Raw genomic sequence first — 20,274 nt, 5'->3', positions numbered from 1 at the left:
GATTTCAAGTCTGCCCTTGCTTTTGGCCCAACTTTGATCCTCTCTAGCATGTTGAGCAGGGTACCAAGCAGACTCTCGCACACGTTCTTCGTGATATGCATGACATCAAGGCTGTGAGGCACATGGTGGATCTTCCAGTACGGCAAGTCCCAGAAAACAGACCTTGTTTTCCATACCTTCAGCAGCGGCTCTGGCACCTTTCGCTTCTTTCCCGGCTCTGGTGCCTTTTGCTTCTTTCCCGGCAGTGGGCAATCTTTCCAATTTTTCAACAGCTCGTCTATTTCCTCGCCGCTCCTCGTACGCGGGCGTCTTCGGGGTTCGGTTTCACCATTGAACAAATCCTTACGTTTTCTCCATGGGTCATTGTCGTGAAGCCACATTCGATGTCCCATGAACACGGTTTTCGAAGACCCGGGATCTCTATCTAGCTGGCGATACACTGTGTCATCCATGCACCTGACGCATCCAGAAAATCCATGGACCACCTGCCCTGCGAGATATCCGTAACCGAGATAGTCATGCACCGTCGTGAGCAGTGCTATGTGTTCTTCTCTGGGTGCCAAACGGATTGACTCCATCGGTGCTCGCGCCCAACACGATGTTCCTTGGATCGTCCCCAAATTCTGGGTGTTCGAAGTTCAACGCTTGCCACTGGCTCGCATCCTTAGGGTGACTCAGCATCTTGTCTTTTTTATTTATCTCCGGATCATTTTCGTCATCTTCTCGCTTCTTCTCCTCCCTATCCGCGTGCCAACGCAGGAGCTTTGCTAGCTTAGTGTCCGCGAAATACCGCTGCAGATGAGGAGTGATCGGAAAGTACCACACCACTTTTCGAGGAGCTTTCTTTCTCTTCTTGCATCGAGTGAGGCCGCACACCGGACATATGGTAGACTCCGCGTGCTCATCCCGATAAATGATGCAATTATTCATGCACACGTGGTATTTCACGTGCGGTAAATCTAGAGGACACACGATTTTCTTCACCTCCTCGAAACTGGTCGGGCACTTGTTCCCCTTGGGAAGACGTTCGTGCCAGAATGACATGTTCTCGTCGAAGCATGCGTCGGTCATTTTGTGTTTTACCTTCATCTCCAGAGCCATGAGCGTTACTTTCAGGCGGGTATCCTCGGGCCTGTATCCTTCATACAATGGAGTAACCATGTCTATCTCCAGTTTTGATCCAGCTTGGCTTTCTCTCGGGCGGCAGCTCTTGCGTTATCCGTCTTCTTGAGAAGCAGCTATTGAATATGAGGGTCCTGCACCCAGCCTCCATCGTCGTCTGCTCCGGCATCTTCATCTTCATGATCATGCCCTTCGTCTTGATCTTCCTCATCATCATGTCCGGCATCTTCTACATGATGAATGTGTACAGCATCACCGTCGTGATCATGTCCTGGAGATTCTTCGTCTTCTCGCCCGCCCTCGCCGTGGTGGTTGTCTTGCTGCCCTTCCTCATTTCTTGCCCGGCCCCCATGGACGACTTCATAGTCATCTTCATCACCTTGCCACCGATAGCCATCCTTGAAACCACGCAAGAGCTGGTGGTCCCGCACCTACGGCCTGTTTGCAAATTTTTAGAATCCTCAAATTCCAAAAGGAAAAAAAGTTATGCTCAAATTTCAGTTTTTTTAAAAAAATCGTTAAATCTGGTCAAACTATGGTCAAACTACTTATTCAAGAAGTATTAGTGTTACTAAATAATTATTCAACAATATTAGTGTTACTAAATAATTATTTCAGTTTTTTTGAATTTTGGTCAAATCTGGTCAAACTATGGTCAAACAATGGTCAAATTACTTATTCAAGAAATATTAGTGTTACTAAATAATTATTGTTTTTTAGAACAATAGTTTCAAAACTCAAACAGTGAAATGTGTGACTTCATGCTCAAGCTAAACTCCTGAGGGTTAATAGGATTGACATCTTACTATTGTCAGGAAAACAACAACTACAGACTTGGAAACGAGGGAGAATAGAACCCGGAAGTTAAGCATGCTCAGGCTGGGGGAGTGGGAGGATGGGTGATCGTTCGGGAAGTTAGATGATTTGGAATGATGAAGGGTGATTAGAGATTAAATTGAGCAGTGATGAGGGGTGATTAGAGATTAGAGATTAAAATAATTCAGAAATTGGAAAATCCGGAAAAAAATCAAAAAATATTCAAAAAAATATTTTAGTACCGGTTGGTGTTACCAACCGGGACTAAAGGTGGGCCTCCACGCAGTAGCCACATGGAGGGCCTTTAGTCCCGGTTTGTATAAGAACCGGGACTAAAGGCCCTCTAGAACCGGGACAAAACGCCCTTTTTCTATTAGTGTATCACAACATTAGTATTTTTTACTAATGGCGCACCTGTAGTGCGTCATTAGTATCTGGTATACTAATGGCGCACCAGTGCGCCATTAGTATAGCTCACGGGGCGCCATTAGTATGCCTCCCAGGGGGCCATATTTACCCATGTGCTTTGGCATACTAATGGCGCACTAGTGGATGATGCGCCATTAGAGTTCTTTTTGCAGTGCGCCATTAGTGTGCTGAGTGGTGCGCCATTAGGGGATTTTTTTTCTTTTCTGATATTTGCACAGGTTACAAAACATATTACTGCACCTAATATAGAGAGCACAACATATAAACAGTAGATTTATCGAATACAATAGAAGATTAGTCTCCGAATACAATTCATCATATTAGTCTCCGAATTTAAAATACCGAACAAAGTTAGAACATTACAAGTATCGAAACCGCGAGTAGCGAGTTTGTCTTCACATTACAAGTCGATATCGATCATCTAAACTACCATCACATAGAAGAGACCTGCGGTCATCACGATGAGCATCATCGCGATGAAACTGGTCTTCATCCCCTTCCTCCAACGCTCCCTCCTCTCTCCCGCTAGATACCGCGCGTATCTAACTTCCGCCTCCGCCCTAGTGGTGTACCCTTTGTAACTGTTACCGCTGAAATGGTGAACCTGTCTCCGACACTCCTCCTAGTCGTCGTAGACTCCGGGAACCTTACCCTTGTACACGACATACGACGGCATCTCTATGCAATAGCCAAACAAAACATTAGTAACAATTCACAAACAATACATAAGCAATATATAAGTATGCAATAAAAGGATCGGAAGAGAAAAGCAACACATTAATAGCAAGATTCATGGTCCTACTAATAAATAGTATCGATTACATATAAGTTGAACAACTGTCCAAACCAAAGAGACATACAAGTTCATCAAAGGTTAATTACAACATGAGCCAATCGATGTTTCAGAACTACACATAGCATCACTACTTTCGACTCGACTCAGGGACCAGAGCGTGGATGAAGCCGCCGTCTCTCGTGATGGTCATGAAATCGCGGGCATTGTCAGCCTGCATTTGTAGCGTTGTGTCTATCTCACTGTTGGACGGTTGATATCTGAAGTAGAACTGCCCCGAGGTACGCAGGACATCTTGATGGATGATTTCCGCAAATTCCGACTGGATGCGAAAGAATTCTTGTCTGATGTCCGCGTCCTGGATTGACGACAATCTTGCGGCCCAATCTTTGAGATTATTTGGTAGCAGAAGGTGATTATGGTCCCGTACGATCGCCCGCATGTGATGGAGGGCGTAGTAGGCATCCTTATGACTGTCAGGCGGCTGCTTGACGCAGGGGAACGTCGTAGTGTGGGCGAACACGTGCTTGCCGTACCTACGAATTGGCCTGGTGAAGGTGCCTTCAGATTTGGCGTAGCCGGGGAGAACATCATCAAGAACTTTCTTGATATTTGTGTAGTCTTTCTTCGACTGACGGTCCAAGTCGAAATATGTGGCCATGGAATATTTCGGGCTTAAGAGGATGAGTGTGCAATGTGTGTCACTACACAAAACATGGAATGTTGGGAAAAAAAGAACGATCGAAACCTAAGAAATCATATGTTACGGGGCGGTGAGGGGATGACTTACTCGGGAAAGTAAGGCACGGAGAAGTTATCCTTATATGGGTTTGCCAGAATGACGCCTTCGAGGTAAGAACTCGCGACTTGCCAGTCCCCAGCGCTGCCCAAGATCTTGGCACGCATGTAGAAGGGGTCGACTATCACGATGTCCGGGGTCTTTTCTATAATGATCCGCATCTCCATACTCAGCGAAAATAGTCGAACGAAGGTGTAGTGAGGCGGATGAAGGTTAAACATAGCGAAGATGTCATCAAACCGCAGGATGATCGTACCCCCGATGGCGTTATCCACAAAGCCCTTGCCCTCTGGCACCTTGGCCACGAAAACCGGTTATGCCATATCATTCTCAGAGAGACGCCGCTTCTCCAAAGAAAGAACACTGTCATGCAGACTCCGCATATCACCGGTTGTAGCATTGAGCAGATTAGTCGGTAGCATCGGCCTACGCGCCACATGCACCCTCCTCGAGATATCCTTAGGTGAAGGTGGACCGTCCTAAGCACGGATCGTACTCGGTGCCGGCTGGCTGGCACCCTTGTTACTCTTTCTTTTCCGTCCCTTCTTCTTCTGCTGTAATGGGATCAAGTTCTGCTCACAGACCGCCTTCTTGAGTGTGTTGGGGCTGATAATATTTGGCACCTCGACTATCTGAGGCTCGGTGAAGGCGGCAGCTGGAGGCGTCTCCTGAGAACTGAACGCCAGACGACGCCTGTTGCAATTTGGTTTCTCCGCGGTACCAGCATGATCGCGGTCGTCTTTTTCAGGGTTGGGTTATTGAGAAGGAGGCCCGAAGAATTCGTCACCGTACCCATGTTCGGCAAAGTACTTATCGACGTTGGTAAATGTACCGTCGTCGTTGTCGTTGTCGTCCGGATCCTGTGCCATATGCATGTTCGGATCCTGTGCCATAGGGATGTCTGGCATGTCCGGTAGCGTTGCGGCGGTCTTGCCATGGCTTGGCGCCGGCACGACCGGCGGTGTTGTCTGTGGGGTGGTGTCCCTCGCCCCCAAATGAATCTGACTCTTCGGTCAAAGCAGGGGCCAGCTTACGCAGGCGCTGAGGGTCATCACATCATCTTCATCGGCCCCAGCGGGTCGAATCGGAGGTAACAACTCGTTGCAGCCTAGCAGCACCCGAACCAGTTCAACCCTATACACGGTGGGTGGCATCGGATTACCATGGAACACGGGGTTGCCCGGTTGAACGATTCTGCCCTTGGCGACATCGATCAACTCACCGCCCACGAAGTGCAGGAGAGTGCATGGAACATCGGCGGCGCCCTGCGAAAACATGTAGGGCGTCAGGGATGCCCAGTCAAACGCAAGGAGATGAAGTCATCGACCGAGAGGCTTAATTAGTTACCGTGATGGTGTCGAGCTCGGCTAATGTCGAGGCACCGCCAACGGTGGGCTCGACCAAACCGCCGGCCTCATCGTTGTGGGCCATGTTTTGCTCTAAATAGGAAAAAAGTTTGGTCAAAAGTTGGTTATTGTCAAGGAACAAGATCATGGTCTCATCATTTAGGGTTTGTCGACACCGAGGCATCCTAAAAGCTAAGCTTTATCATTTAGGGTTTGTCGACGACGAGGCACCCTAAAAGCCTAAGCTTTCATCATTTAGGTTTTTATCAACACCGAGGCACCCTAAAAGCCAAGGTTTTATAATTTAGGGTTTGTCGACATTGAGGCACCCTAAATGCTAAGTTAAGTTTTCATCATTTAGGGTTTATCGATGCCGAGGCACCCTAGCTAGGTTGACGCTGAGGCAGTTGATCCTACTTAATTAAGTACTAAGATACTCCGGCCCATGCATTAGTCGCAAGTACCCCGTATGTCCTATTTTTAGCAAAGTCATGCTAAAATTCACGGAAAATTTCAGCATGACCTTTGCTGAAAATAGGACATATGGAGTACCCAAATTTGCCGAAACAGAAGTTAATCGACATTCCGGCAAACTCAAGGGCCTCTCGGGGTACCTACAAAATCATCATGACATGATGGTCGGAGAGATGACCTTTGCCTAACTGTTCTGAACTCCTGCCAAAACTGAACACAACATATACCAAGGAAAATCAGCACTTCTAGATTCATATCAGACTAACAACCAACACTGCATAAGAGTTCCATGTAGAATACAATGGTAGAATACAATCAACACTTCTTTGTGTCCATATCAACTACCTCAATAACCTGTCAATACTGAATATTAGAATTTTATAATTTAAAGCATGCTAAAGATATATAAAACTCCATTGCAAATGTGCCATGTCAATCAAAACCCCAATGGATGAGAACTACCATTCAATACAACAACTCTTAGAAGTGAAGAACAGGTTCTCCAAAATGAGTAGAAAGGGAGCATGCTAACATCTATACAAGCCAATAATGATTTACTACTCAATGGAACAGGGAAAGATAAACACTAGTCAATAAATTTACTACATCAAAAGGAGTAAAACTCAACAATGCAGCACTATCTCTGAACCTAACCTTTGTTTAGAACACAAATTGTTTTCTGTAAAAGATGATCATCATCTTTACAGAATAAAGCAACATCCTGCACTAGCCTAAAAACAAATGAAGTTTCACCAATATAAGAACAGGTGCAAACAAAATAATGACACTCAATTTAGATAGCAAAAGAAGTGAACATCAAGTACTAGGGCACATTGACACTCCTGGTTTTCTACAAACACCAGGTACTAGGGCACACCAAAGTTCTGAAATTTGTGTGCCTAACTGACTTAACTGAATTTTCAGTAACCGAATAAACTGAATTTTCAAAACTGGCAAATATTAATAGGTTGACTATTAAGTTCAACTATTAATAGATAGCATCAGCAATTCAACATTCAACTATTAAGTTCCTAATCCCTGAGGGGAGCACGGCCACGGGGGGCGGCAACCAGGAGCTGGGGCGCGGTGGTGCGATAGTCTACGGCGACGAAATCGAAGGGGGGGAGGGGAACCGGTGCAGCTCACCGAGAGGAAGACAATAGTGAGCTCGTGCGGGGCCGGGGTTGACGAGGTGACGCGGATCGACGGTGAGGCCGCGGTGGTCGGAGGTGGAAGAAGACCTCGATCCGCACGAAGCAGAGTCGTCGAGCTCGAACGGGTGGCCATAGATGATGTAGAAGACCACTACAAAGCTCTTGGACTCCTTGGTGGGCTGCGGGGATGACGGTGGTCGCGGGGACGATGCGGTGACGGTGATGACCTAGTCAGGTGAAGCAGCGCGAGGGGAGGGGAAGTGGGGAGGTGCTAGGGTTTGCACAGGGGTCTGGCTCGGCCTTATCCAACAGGGGAGTCAGAGTAGGTGTAGAGCAGGCACGGGGGTCGTCGGAGCGGGCGCGGGGGTCGTCGGAGCGGGTGTGGCGAGGGAGGGAAGGGGATCTGGTGAGGGAGAGGGAAGGGGGATCGGGTGAAGGGGTATCCAGCTAGAGGGGGAAATGTTAGTAATGGCGCGCCATCTAGGGGTCCGCCATAAAAACACTGATAGCAATGGTGCACCATCCTCTGGTGCGCCATTAGTAACTTTTTTTTCTGATAGCAATGGCGCATGTTTGTTTTTTTATCAAATTTGTTATTTTCATAAGGACTAGAACAGAAGATATCATCAAATTTTTTTTTTGAAAATATCATCAAATTTGTTTTTCTATTTTTAATTGAAAATATCATCAAATTTGTTATTTGAAAATATCATCAATATTTTTTTGGATTTTTAGTTGCATTCATTTGTGAATTGGTAAAGCATTTATGAATATGAAAAAATATCATCAAATTTGAGGAATATTCATGAATTCAAAAGGTGCCCATGAAATTTAAAAATATTCATGAGTTCAAAAAATATTAACAAATTCAATATTCATGAGGACTAGAACAGAAGAAATATCATTTCAAAATGTCGAAATACAATCGAGAAATGAAGACTATGATTTAAATACAATCGATCTTAGCTAGCTATCTTTTCACAATCTTCTTGCCCTTCTTTTTCGCAAATGGAGTTCTTCTATTGAACGGACGTCCTTTAGGTACGGTGGTCCTGCTTCTTCTTGTGGTGTATGGCACTTCATCGTCGTCGTCATGTTCCATCTTCGGATCGCCGTACTTGTCGAAGTCTTGCTCATTGGCGACTCCATCCATTCCGATGATCTTCCTTTTGCCTCTCCTCACGGAAACACGACTGGGCTTTGACGGGTCGGTAATGAAGAAGCATTGGTCCACTTGGGAAGCCAGTACGCATGGCTCATTTTTCGCAGTGACGTTTGCGCCCGCGGTCTTGGATTTGGCTTCGGGTATAACCATGGTGGTGAAATACCGGTCTTCTCTTATGACGCTCTTGGCCCATCTGACACGGAACATCGGGACCTTCTCTCTAGCGTAGCTCAGCTCCCAGATCTCCTCGATCCTTCCGTAGTATCTATCCTTGTCATTACCGGTGTAGGATTCCATCATTACCCCGGAGTTCTGATAACCATCGCTCTTCATGTCCTTGTCCTTGGTGTAGAATGTGTAGCCGTTGATATCGTACGCCTCATAGGTCATTAGGTTGTGCTCGGCGCCCTGTGACAAGGCTGACATGAGTTTTTCTTCCACGGAAGAATCCTCATGTAAAGGGTACGACAGAAGCTTCTTCTTGAACCAACGCGTGAAACATGAGTTGTGCTCTTTGATTATATCTCCGTCCGTCCTCTGTTGGCCTCGGTCATTGTACGTCTTCTCAATAAAGGTTTGTGCTCTACCACCCAAGGATCAACCACGTCTATGTGTTGTAGCACGACTAGGTTTGCTCTTTCAAAGTCGGCGAGTCGACCCTCCAAGTCGACATGCATTTCGCGGCGACCCTCGCGGTGACCCCATCCAGTGAGCCTGCCGAGGTGCCTGTTGACGGGCAGACCAATGGGGTTCTCGATGCCTAGATAATTCGTGCAGTAGGAGATGCACTCTTCGACCAGAAAGCCCCTGGCTATGCTTCCCTCTGGACGTGACATGTTGCGAACGTATCCTTTGATGACACCATTCATCCTTTCGAACGACATCATGATGTGCAGGAACGTCGGCCTGAGTTGGATGATATCCTCCACAATATGGACCAGCAGATGTACCATAACGTCGAACAATGCGGGCGGGAAGTACATCTCAAGCTCGCATAGTATCATCATGATCTCTTCCTGTAGCCTTCTGAGTTGCCTCACGCCAACCGACTTCCGAGAGATGACGTCGAAAAAGTTGCATAGGCCAAATAGTGTTTCACGGACGTGCGCGTCCATGATCCCACAAATTGCAACTGGAAGTATCTGCGTCATCAGCACGTGACAGTCGTGAGACTTCATCCCGCTGAACTTCTGCTTCGCTGGGTCTAGGTATCTGCTTATCTTCCCCACATAACCATGAGGAAGTTTTACTCCTACGAGGCAGGTGAAAAACTGCTCGATCTCCTCCTGACTTAGAGTGAAGCACGCGGGAGGGTAGTCGTTTCCGGTCTTCTTGGCCTTTTTGCCTTTGCGACGACTTTCCTTGTCGTGCTTCGCCTCATCATCATCATCATCATTAGCATGAAACTCCTCCCTGATGCCCATTGATTTCAAGTCTGCCCTTGCTTTCGGCCCATCTTTGGTCCTCTCTGGCATGTTGAGGAGGGTACCAAGCAGACTCTCTCACACGTTCTTCGTGATATGCATGACATCAAGGCTGTGAGGCACACGGTGGATCTTCTAGTACGGCAAGTCCCAGAAAACATACCTCGTTTTCCATACCTTCAGCAGCGGCTCTGGCGCCTTTCGCTTCTTTCCCGGCTCTGGCGCCTTTTGCTTCTTTCCCGGCAGTGGGCAATCTTTCCAATTTTTCAACAGCTCATCTATTTCCAATCTTCCCGGGGTTCGGTTTCGCCATCGAACAGATCCTTGCGTTTTCTCCATGGGTCATCGTCGCGAGGCCACCTTCGATGTCCCATGAACACGGTTTTCAAAGACCCGGGATCTCTATCTAGCTGGCGATACGTTGTGTCATCCATGCACCTGACGCATCCAGAAAATCCGTGGAACACCTGCCCTGCAAGATATACGTAACCGAGATAGTCATGCACCTCGTGAGCAGTGCTATGTGTGCTTCTCTGGGTGCCAAACGGATTGACTCCATCGGTGCTCGCGCCCAGCACGATGTTCCTTGAATCGTCCCCAAATTCTGGGTGTTCGAAGTTCAACGCTTGCCACTGGCTCGCATCCTTAGGGCATCTCCAGCCGCGCCCCCAACAGGGCCCCCCAGGCCACTTCTTTGGCGCCGGCGCCGAAAAAACGGCCCAGTCGCGCCCCAGGACGCCGAAAATCGCCGGTTCGGACCTTTTTTCCGCCCGGCGGTCACAGGCCGAACCCGGCGCGCTGGGGAGCAGTTGGGGGCTCCGGCGTTATGGAAAAGCACGCCTGGCCCACACCGACAGGGGAAAAGTCAAGGTTTTCTTCCCCCGACTCGCCTCGCACACCCCGCGCCCTCGGCCACCACTAGCTATATCCCGGCGACGGCCGCCGCACTACTCCGCTAGATAGCCATTCCCCGCCGGAAAATACCAGTGCTTCGCCGCGGCAGCCTCTCCCACAGCAGCTCGGCGTTTCCGGCCGCCATTTCCGGCCGCGGAGGTGCGGTTTAACGGCGGGTACACACCCACCGAGCGCAAGGTGTTCGGCGTTTTGCCTGCCTCGGCGATGGACTCGGATGAGGAGGAAGAGCTCGCCGCGCTGCTGGAGGAGGAAGCCGCGGCCGACGTCCAGGAAGAAGAGCATCTCATGGTGCTCGCCGCCCTCGGCCAGCTGCTGGCGAGCAATGAAAAGCCGCGGCGAGGTGGCTCGGCGCCGGGGCGGATGAAAGCAAAGAACCGGCATCGTCTCCAAGGCTACTGCATGCTCTACTCCGACTACTTCGCCGATACTCCACTTCATGGCGAGAGAACATTTTGGCGCCGTTATCGGATGAGCCGAAAGCTCTTCCTCAGGATTGTGAATTCCATCCGGGAGTTCGACAACTACTTCAAGTGCAAGATGGATTGCACTGGCGCTCTTGGATTCACCTCCATCCAAAAGTGCACAACAGCGATGAGGATGCTTGCATATGGAGCTCCCAGTGATTCACTCGACGACTATCGGCGCATGGCCGAGTCCACCAGCATAGAGTGTTTCTAGAAGTTCTGTTGGGCAGTGGTGGCAGTGTTTGGGCCACAATACTTGAGAACACCCAATGCGGAAGACACTGCTCGGATCCTAGCCCAGAATGCAGCAAGAGGATTTCCTGGGATGCTTGGAAGCATCGACTGAATGCATTGGAAATGGAAGAATTGCCCATTTGGTTGGCAGGGGATGTACAAAGGCGCCAAAGGCGGTTGCAGTGTGGTGCTTGAGGCGGTAGCCACACATGACCTTTGGATTCGACACTCCTTCTTTGGTATGCCAGGAACTCACAATGACATCAACGTGCTGCAGTGCTCTCCTGTTTTTGCCAAGCTCGTTGAGGGCCATTCTCCTCCGGTGAACTTCGAGATCAATGGGCACCAATACAACAAGGGGTCACTACTAGGGAAAACCTTATACACAGAAGTTTATCAGTAGCGCGGTTTAAAAATGGGCGCTACTGCTAATTAGTAGTAGCAAGGGGTATAAAAACCGCGCTACTACTAAGTTGATAGTAGTAGCGAGGGGTATAAACCCGCGCTGCTACTAAATGGTCTCCAACAATGCCCCGGGATAGGCCATAGTAGTAGCGAGGGGTATAAAACGGGCGCTACTACTAAGTAAGTAGTAATAGCGCAGGTAAGACCCCCACGCTACTACTAAGCGTGTCCACCCCGGTCCGATCCACACTCCCACCCCACCACCACCTCCCACCCCACCAACCGTCCCACACCACCCACCCCCCGTCTGTCTCAAAAAAAACGCAGCCCGATCCAGATCCCCAACCTCCTCTCTTGTCCCAACCCACTCGCCGCCGGCCTCCCTTCCACCTCCTCTCCTCCGTCCGTCCGCCCCCATGCCCCCCCCCCCCGCCGCGTGCGCCACACCGGCGGCCGCGCGCCCGCCGCTCCTCGTCTTGCACCGCTGCCCGCCCCCGCCCCGGCCCCGGTGCCAGCAACAAAGCCGTCCCCGCCCACCAGGTCCGGGATCCCGCCGCGGTACGACCTCGACGCCAAGTGGGACGCCTGCCTCGACCTCTCCATCCGCCGCGTCAACTACTCCTCCCTCGCCGGCGCCTTCGGAGGCCTCATCCTCTTCCGTAAGCCCCCAACCCCCTCCGCCTCACCTCTCCATTCCCCTCGCTGCATCACGAGATCTGTTCGCCGCGCCTCCGTGGGTATCTCATGATCTAGGGTTGCGCGGAAATAATGCTCGTGTTCCATCTCGATTGGCCTAATCTGATGAGGGATTCCCTAGCTGCATAGGTAGGGCGCGCTCCTCCAGGCAAAAACATTTTTGAACATTACTAATGCGCATGCCCTGCTTTAGGGTGCTGTAGATTGATTGTTTCCTGCGCGATTGGAGCCCCAATTTTGCATCGAGTGCTCTGAGATTCCGATGATTGTAAGAAAAAAATCGCTTACGTTTTATTTCCTGTATGTTTGTATTCTGCAGAGGCCAGAGTCTCATTTCAATTGATTCGTCAGCCAGTGTATGAATAGCAGGACGTGCTTGAATTGGGCTAGGCTATGTGATGGCTTTGACTGTTAGCCAGGGAAACTTTTGTTTGTGATTTTATTGGTGTGAACAATGCTTTCCTGGTGTTAGTCATGCTCTCGGAATGGTTATGGTGAATCATGGTTCTGAAAATAATTCAGTCTTACTATCATTTCCTCGTGTCTAGTATTTTTTTAGAGAAAAAACAACGCTTTGTCTGATTGGGATTGTGGTATTCAAGAAAAATGCATGAATAATTGCTAGGCAAACTGCTTACACCATATAGGCTGCAGTATGTGGAGTCCTATGTCAGTTTCACTCTCGAACTTTAGGGGCTTGTCCATTGATGTCTATGTGATGCTTGTTATCAGCTAATCTCAAACTATTTCCATGTATCCTATTCTGTTGAATAACTTGGAGTCCTTTTATTTGTATCCAGAATGAGTTTGATTTCACAAGTTCTATAAAGTAAGCAATGCAACTTGTTACTGTGTATCTGATGTTGGTAAGGGAACTATTAAAAAAGTTATTTGGCTATGTGAATTGTCTGTTTTCCACCCGATAATCCATAATTATTAGTTTGCCTAGCAATTATTCATGCATTTTTCTTGAATGTTCTCAAATTTTATAATCTTATTTACTTGTTAATTATTCAGAGTTGGCATATGCCGAAAGAAACACTTTGAGAAGAACTCAAATTTACACTTCGTGAAGTAACTGTCACTAAATCTATGGTCTAATGCATGTTTGTGACTTGTGTTATTTTATACAGGTAGCCCAACAACCCGCTGGGCATCAGTTGCACTTGGAGCTGGTGTGGTGATAGGGGCTGCGTTCACCAAACTAGTCGGCCCCTGAATGCTCATACATATTCAATGGTTCTCCTCCAAAGTGGGGAAAGGTAAGCATTTCTCTTCTCCCCCTTACCCTCTGTTCGTCTCCTTCCTCCGATTGCTTGCTGCACCACAGCAAGTAATTATTTTTTCAGAGAGGAGAAGAGGAGAGGTCTTGCAATCCAACTTACCTGTATTCTTGAACAAATGAAGCACAATACTTTGCAACACCTCAGGTTACCTCCTGTCTGGGATTGTGGTCTGTTGGGGACTTGAACACTGCTCTGTTCTTCAAAATTACAGCGTGTTTGCTCCTAGTGCTCAATCATATTCTGTCCTAGATCGTTATCCACCTAGGCCGTTGATCTGCATAATGCAGACTTTCATTGTAATATGTAAGATGCGTATGATATGTTTCGAATATGATCGATGGTAAACTTACTGACTTACTGATTCCTGAGTTCTATCTTGATGCTTTTTGTTCCAAGTGTTAAGCAGGAATTGATAGGGCTGTCATATGATTTTGTTTAATCTTTGCTAATGTGAATTGTGAAATTTTGGTTAAACTTAATATGATCATCACCAAACTCTCTACCTCAGTTCTGTTTTAGTAGTGATGCAAACTGCTTACAGCATATAGGCTGCAGTATGTGGAGTCCTAAGTCGAAAAAAGAGGTCTGGACACGTTTATTATTATAGTTATTACTTGGTAAATTTAGTAAGAACAAGTAAGAACTAGTAAGAGTTAAATCAACTGTGTGGGCAGCATTAACATAGGTGCTCCTGTGTCGTGCTGCTACGTACTTGGTAGTTCGACCTCCTCCACCGATTAGTGAGCTCCGCCACCGAACGTAGCTCCTGTGTTGTGTTGCTATTCTAGCCAAAGGTTTTCTCTCAATTTATGCACTTTTCCGTTGAGTGCCTTTGTTTTAAACTATGAGATATGCCTATGTTTAATTCTGAAATCTCAATGCAATTTTGTTGCAAAAGGTAATTTTGGGAAAATTTCCATTGCTGCAGGATAATGAGATGTTGAAGCGGCAGACGGAATCCATGACACCGAAGTGCAATTGCGGCAGATTATCTCTATTTTTCCTTTTCATTTTTCTTATTATTGGAGTGAGAACAGGTAGAATGAGGAACTGTGTGATAGTAAATACAAAGAAACGTATGTTTGCAATTGTTAATGACATACATACTTGCATGTTCTTTGAAGTGGTCAATCGTGAGTACCAATGCATAATGATGGGGTTTTGGCTCATTTATTGGCTTCGGTGTCCAGTTAACCATGAAATAGGACCCATGTATTCTCCTACTGGATGTGTTCTAATGCTGGTGTAATAATGTGTACTGGTTTTTTTTTAATTTCTAATAAGTTAGTAGTGGCGTGGGGAGGAAACTGAGCGCTACTAGTATAAATGATACTAGTAGCGTTGGTTGTTAACCCACGCTACTGCTATTTCATTAGTAGTAGCGCGTGTACGTAATACCAGTAGCGTGGGTGGCACACGCTACTACTAACAAAGTTAGTAGTAGCGCGGGTTTAACCCACGCTACTACTAACTATTAGCTGTAGTGCCTTATTGGTAGCGCGGGTGCCCGCGCTGCTGATAGGCCTAAAACCCGCGCTGCTGCTAGGATTTTCCCTAGTAGTGGGTACTACCTAGCAGATGGCATCTATCCGAGATGGTCAACATTTGTGAAGACGATCTCAAACCCTGCGGTAGGAGGCAAGAACGCCTGGTTTGCGAAAGTTCAGGAGGCTTGCAGGAAGGATGTCGAGCGGGCATTTGGTGTGCTCCAATCTCGATTCGCTGTTGTTCGGTACCCCGCTCAGACCTGGTCCAAAGATCAAATGTGGGATATTATGACTTGTTGTGTCATCTTGCACAACATGATCATCGAGAGTGAGCAAGAAGACCCAGTGTTTGACACTGAACCATACTACAGGCAGGGTCCTCTAGCCGAAGTTGATCACCAGCTACCGGCAACTTGGATTGCCTATCTCAGTATGCGTCAGGAGATCCGAGACCCACAGGTGCATCATCAACTGCAGAAAGATCTGATTGAGCACCTATGGAGGCTCAAGGGGGACGCCGTGTGATGAAATACGAGTTTTTATTTGTTGAACTATATAATTTGTATTGAACTATTTGTTGTTGTACTATTTTGTTGAAGTATTTGATTTTTCTATGATGAAATATGTGATAAGAAATAATTGTGTTGATAATTAAACGCCGAGACACGACGAAACCACGCCGAATATGGGCCTATTCTCGCCCATATGGGCCCTTTATTCGCCGAAATTAGGCTGCAAAGTGGGCCAATTTCGGCGCCTGGGGTGAGCTGGGGGCGACGACTGGGCGCAAAACCGCCCCCAGCGCCGATTGTATCGCCGGCTCGCCCCCAAGGGGCGATTTTTATGCGTCCTGGGGGGGCCAACGGCTGGAGATGCCCTTAGGGTGACTCAGCATCTTGTCTTTTTTATTTATCTCCGAATCATTTCCGTCATCTTCTCGCTTCTTCTCCTCCCTATCCGCGTGCCAACGCACGAGCTTTGCTAGCTTAGGGTCCGCGAAATACCGTTGCAGATGAGGAGTAATCGGAAAGTACCACACCACTTTTCGAGGAGCTTTCTTCCTCTTCTTGCATCGAGTGACGCCGCACACCGGACATATGGTAGACTCCGCGTGCTCGTCCTGATAAATGATGCAATTATTCATGCCCACATGGTATTTCACGTGCGGTAAATCCAGAGGACACATGATTTTCTTCGCCTCCTCGAAACTGGTCGGGCACTTGTTCCCCTTGGGAAGACGTTCATGCCAGAATGACATGTTCTCGTCGAAGCATGCGTCGGTCATTTTGTGTTTTACCTTCATCTCCAAAGCCATTAGCGTTACTTTCAGGCGGGTATCCTCGGGCCTGCATCCTTCATACAATGGAGTAACCGCGTCTATCTCCAGTTGATCCAGCTTGGCTTTTTCTCGGGCGGCAGCTCTTGCATTATCTGTCTGCTTGAGAAGCAACTCTTGAATATGAGGGTCCTGCACCCAGCCTTCATCGTCGTCTGCTCCGGCATCTTCATCTTCATGATCATGCCCTTCGTCTTGATCTTCCTCATCATCATGTCCGGCATCTTCTACATGATGACTGCGTACAGCATCACCGTCGTTATCATGTCCTGGAGATTCTTCGTCTTCTCGTCCGCTCTCGCCGCGGTGGTTGTCTTGCTGCCCTTCCTCATTTCTTGCCCGGCCCCCATGCACGACTTCATAGTCATCTTCATAACCTTGCCATCTATAGCCATCCATGAAACCACGCAAGAGCAGGTGGTCCCGCACCTGCCCGGAATCCGGGTCCGCAATAAGGCTCTTCAGCTTGCATCTTCGACACAGACATCTTATCTCCGTCTCGTTCTTTTGAAGCATCTCGGCCTTCGTGGAACTCCAAAACCTATTCACGATGCCTTCGGTCATCATGCGGACCATGGTTGCCTGCGGGGAAGAGTAAAACGATATTTTAGAATCAAGAAAAAATTTGGCATGACTTTACCTAAAAATAGGACAAAAAAGAATGCATAGTGCCAAAATTCTCGCCGAAACGGAAATGAATCAACATTCCGGCAAAATATTGGCAACTATCGCATTTCAAATTCTGGTACCTGCAAACACAAACATATATGCAACACCACAAACATATGTGCAACACCACAAACATATGCAACACCACAAACATACATAGATCTAGCTAGGCCATAAAAAGTGCATGTGCACGTTGTTGGAGGGAGAAAAAAAGTAGATCTACAACATAAAGATAGTTTTTCCCTTACTTACCTATCAAAAAAGGTAGTTTAACCACCTAATTTGGATAAATCTTTGGTGTAAATGAAGTGAGGAGGAGGAGGCAGCCGAGACAAACTTGAAGGAGGAGGTGGAGAGAATGAAGTGGGGAAAGTGAGTGTGTAGGTGTCGCTGTCCAAAATATCTAGCTGGTCCCAGGTTACTAATGGCGCATCACCCACAAATGCGCCATTAGTAACCCTGGTTACTAATGGCACACCAGCTTGTGATGCGCCATTAGTAGTTTTGCAAAACAAAATGATAGTAGTGGCGCACGTGGTGAGTGGTGCGTCATTACTAGTTAAACTAGTAATGACGCACCGTTCCCTAGTGCGTCATTAGTATTTTGGAAAAATAAAAAATATGTTAGTAGTGGCGCACCATTGGTGTGGTGCGTCATTAGTGGTGCACCATTGCTATATAGTAATGGCGCACCATATGTCTGATACGTCATTAGTGTCCATATTATCTATAGACCGGCTGCTGGATGAGCAGAAGTTCCTCCAGCTGGTGGCGCGGCTGGAGACGGAGGAGGAGGAGGAGGAGCGGTGCCGGGGGCTAAGAGGCGTTCGCGATGTACGAGGTGAAGGGCGAAGGGTGCATCACGCCGGCGAGCCTGATGCGGATGCTCGCCACGCTGGGGTCCGAGCAGGGCATCGAGGAGTGCCGCGCCATGATCCGCAGGTTTGATCTCAATGGAGATGGAGTGGTTTGTTTCGACGAGTTCAAGATCACGATGGATGCGTAACAGCTTTTTGTCTATCGGCCAGTCTACTGAATACTGATCTGAGTAGTTAACATGCCATAGAAACAAGATTAATTTGGTTTTCGGTGCACCCAAACATATTTCACTAATTCACCATGTAAATTTGTTTACCTGCAATGTGTATTGTTTTTCAAAGAGATTAGAAATAGCAGAATCAACAAAGCGTTGTAGTAATTCAAAGCATCTCCAGGGATAGGGACGTTTTATCTACTAGCAAAAAATCCGTGCGTTGCAACGGAAGAAACACAACTGCTACCATGCAAATCTAGGGTGAAATTTAAATTTGGTCCAGCTCCATCTTGTGCACCACAGGTGTGGCTGGCAAGCTCACACCATCCCTACTCTTGCCTGACATTGCCTTGCCCATTAGTGTTGGTCCTCACCTCACGACTAACCTCCCTGGAGGGGGTATGTCGTGTGCTAGCCAACCTCATCAAAATATTCGCCATGCGAGGTAACTTGGTTCAAATCCTGGAAATAGCATCAAGTGTTAGCATAATAACAAAACAAATCTACAACGTCACTTGTAAAACCAACAAAAAGGGGAAAAGTGAACTATGATACTTTTATTGAGGAGGCACATCCATAAATCCATAATCCTTTGTTCATTGTCCCCCGACAACTCTAATATAGACAGTCTGTTCCAGTTTTTGCCTATAAGATGTACTGTTAGACACAGTAGATAAATGCAGATTTTGTCGCTAAAACATGTATCTGTGTTGCAACGAGAGAAAATAAAATTCCTTCCATGTCTCTAGCTTATGGCCCCATGTGTTGCAACATCATAAAATGAAAAAAGGTTTGATTTTACAGTTCATATATTCTTTCTTTAGTTCGATATAAAATATATCATAAGGAATATCAAGAAATAGCAACACAATAATCAGTCATGTTTAATAGGGGTATTGTTGCATTAGATTCATCAATTTTGAATATGCAACCCAAGATGTGTACATATTCCCCTAATGAAAGATAAACTCGAGAGGAAACTCTTAATACACTTTTTAGAAGGAAATAAAACTACACACAAGTATTCTTTCTTCTTCGGGAATATATAACTTAATGCATTTTATTATCTAAGTCATGAACTTTACGCTCGCCTTGAATGATATATATGCTATCAAATATATATTGTTTTTTTCCGCAAGAAAAAATATATATTGTTTTATTCCTGTGATAATCATGACTTTACATAATCTGATCAAAAGACATTGCCCTACCATAGTTGTTTTTATCACACATTATCTCAAACACATGGGGCGCAGCTTTAAAAGTTGACTGAACGCTGATGTTAAATTCACGGACTACTCTGAAAACTTGATTCTACGAGGTTTCAAACAGAAGGCAGACAACAAGCCGGCCAGCCACACGCACTTGTAGCACGCCAGCAGCCAACATGCACGCACAAACCTGAAGACAGCCGCACACCACGCGTGCCAGTCGGCTGAGCATCCTCTGCCAGCCAACACGCAATCCTCTGCCAGCCAACACGCAAGCACATCAGGCGGACAACATCACACACACACACATGCACAACACGCCAGATGGTTGTCTTGCCTAAACGATGCAGCCCGGCCACGCAGCCGCCACGCGACCTAGCCCGCTCCGCCAATGTACGTCCTAGCTGGCCTCGTCATGGCGCGCACTAGTTGTCGCTGATGCATGCACTGGCTACCACCACAGTGTGAGTGCTTAGTCCGTCGCACGCCTCCTCTGGCCGGCCGGCGCACGTCTTCTCTGGCCGGCCGCCGCGAGCACTGTCTGCTGCGCACGATTTAAGTCATGGTTGATGCCCACCGCCCTTGTTCCTTCCGGTGTACAGAGAGAGGGAGGACGAAGGTGCAGCGAGAGAGAGGAGAAGAATTCCTTGCCGCATCGGCGACCCAGCCTGCTTGGGCGCACTCAGCCTTGCCATCTCCTTGCCACATTGGCGAGGAGTCCGCTGTGCTCGACCTCGTAGGAGTTATATCATACGATGGACGCCGGTGAATCATTTAGTTTTTTCATTACCCGTGTGTAGATTTTTTTTTTTTAATCTCAGCCGTCAATATTTGTGGTTAACACAAAATCAACGGATATAAAAAGGCGACGTATGGAGAACTATGAAAGATTCCGTCTTTTAATATTAGGTATAGATAAATATAGATGGGTGCATATACATCATATATGAAAAATAATAAATATTAATTAAATAAAAAGTCAAAAAAATGATTTTTTTTTAAATAAAGTTGACCTT

The 20,274-nt window shown here is 47.2% G+C and overlaps 2 pseudogenes; both read left to right on the top strand.

Annotated features, from left to right (window-relative positions):
• The window catches only part of LOC125549351 (putative calcium-binding protein CML19), a 35,325-nt pseudogene extending 17,305 nt beyond the window's left edge, over window positions 1-18,020 (top strand).
• LOC125547427 (uncharacterized) lies at window positions 11,345-13,748 on the top strand (annotated as a pseudogene).
• Window positions 18,021-20,274: the final 2,254 nt, after the last annotated feature.

Source organism: Triticum urartu, chromosome 3A (genome assembly GCF_056163025.1).
Source record: "Triticum urartu cultivar PI428250 chromosome 3A, HENAU_Tu73, whole genome shotgun sequence".
Taxonomy (NCBI): Eukaryota; Viridiplantae; Streptophyta; class Magnoliopsida; order Poales; family Poaceae; genus Triticum; species Triticum urartu.
Note: the sequence above shows the minus strand (reverse complement) of the source record. Positions and strands in the feature narration are given on the sequence as shown.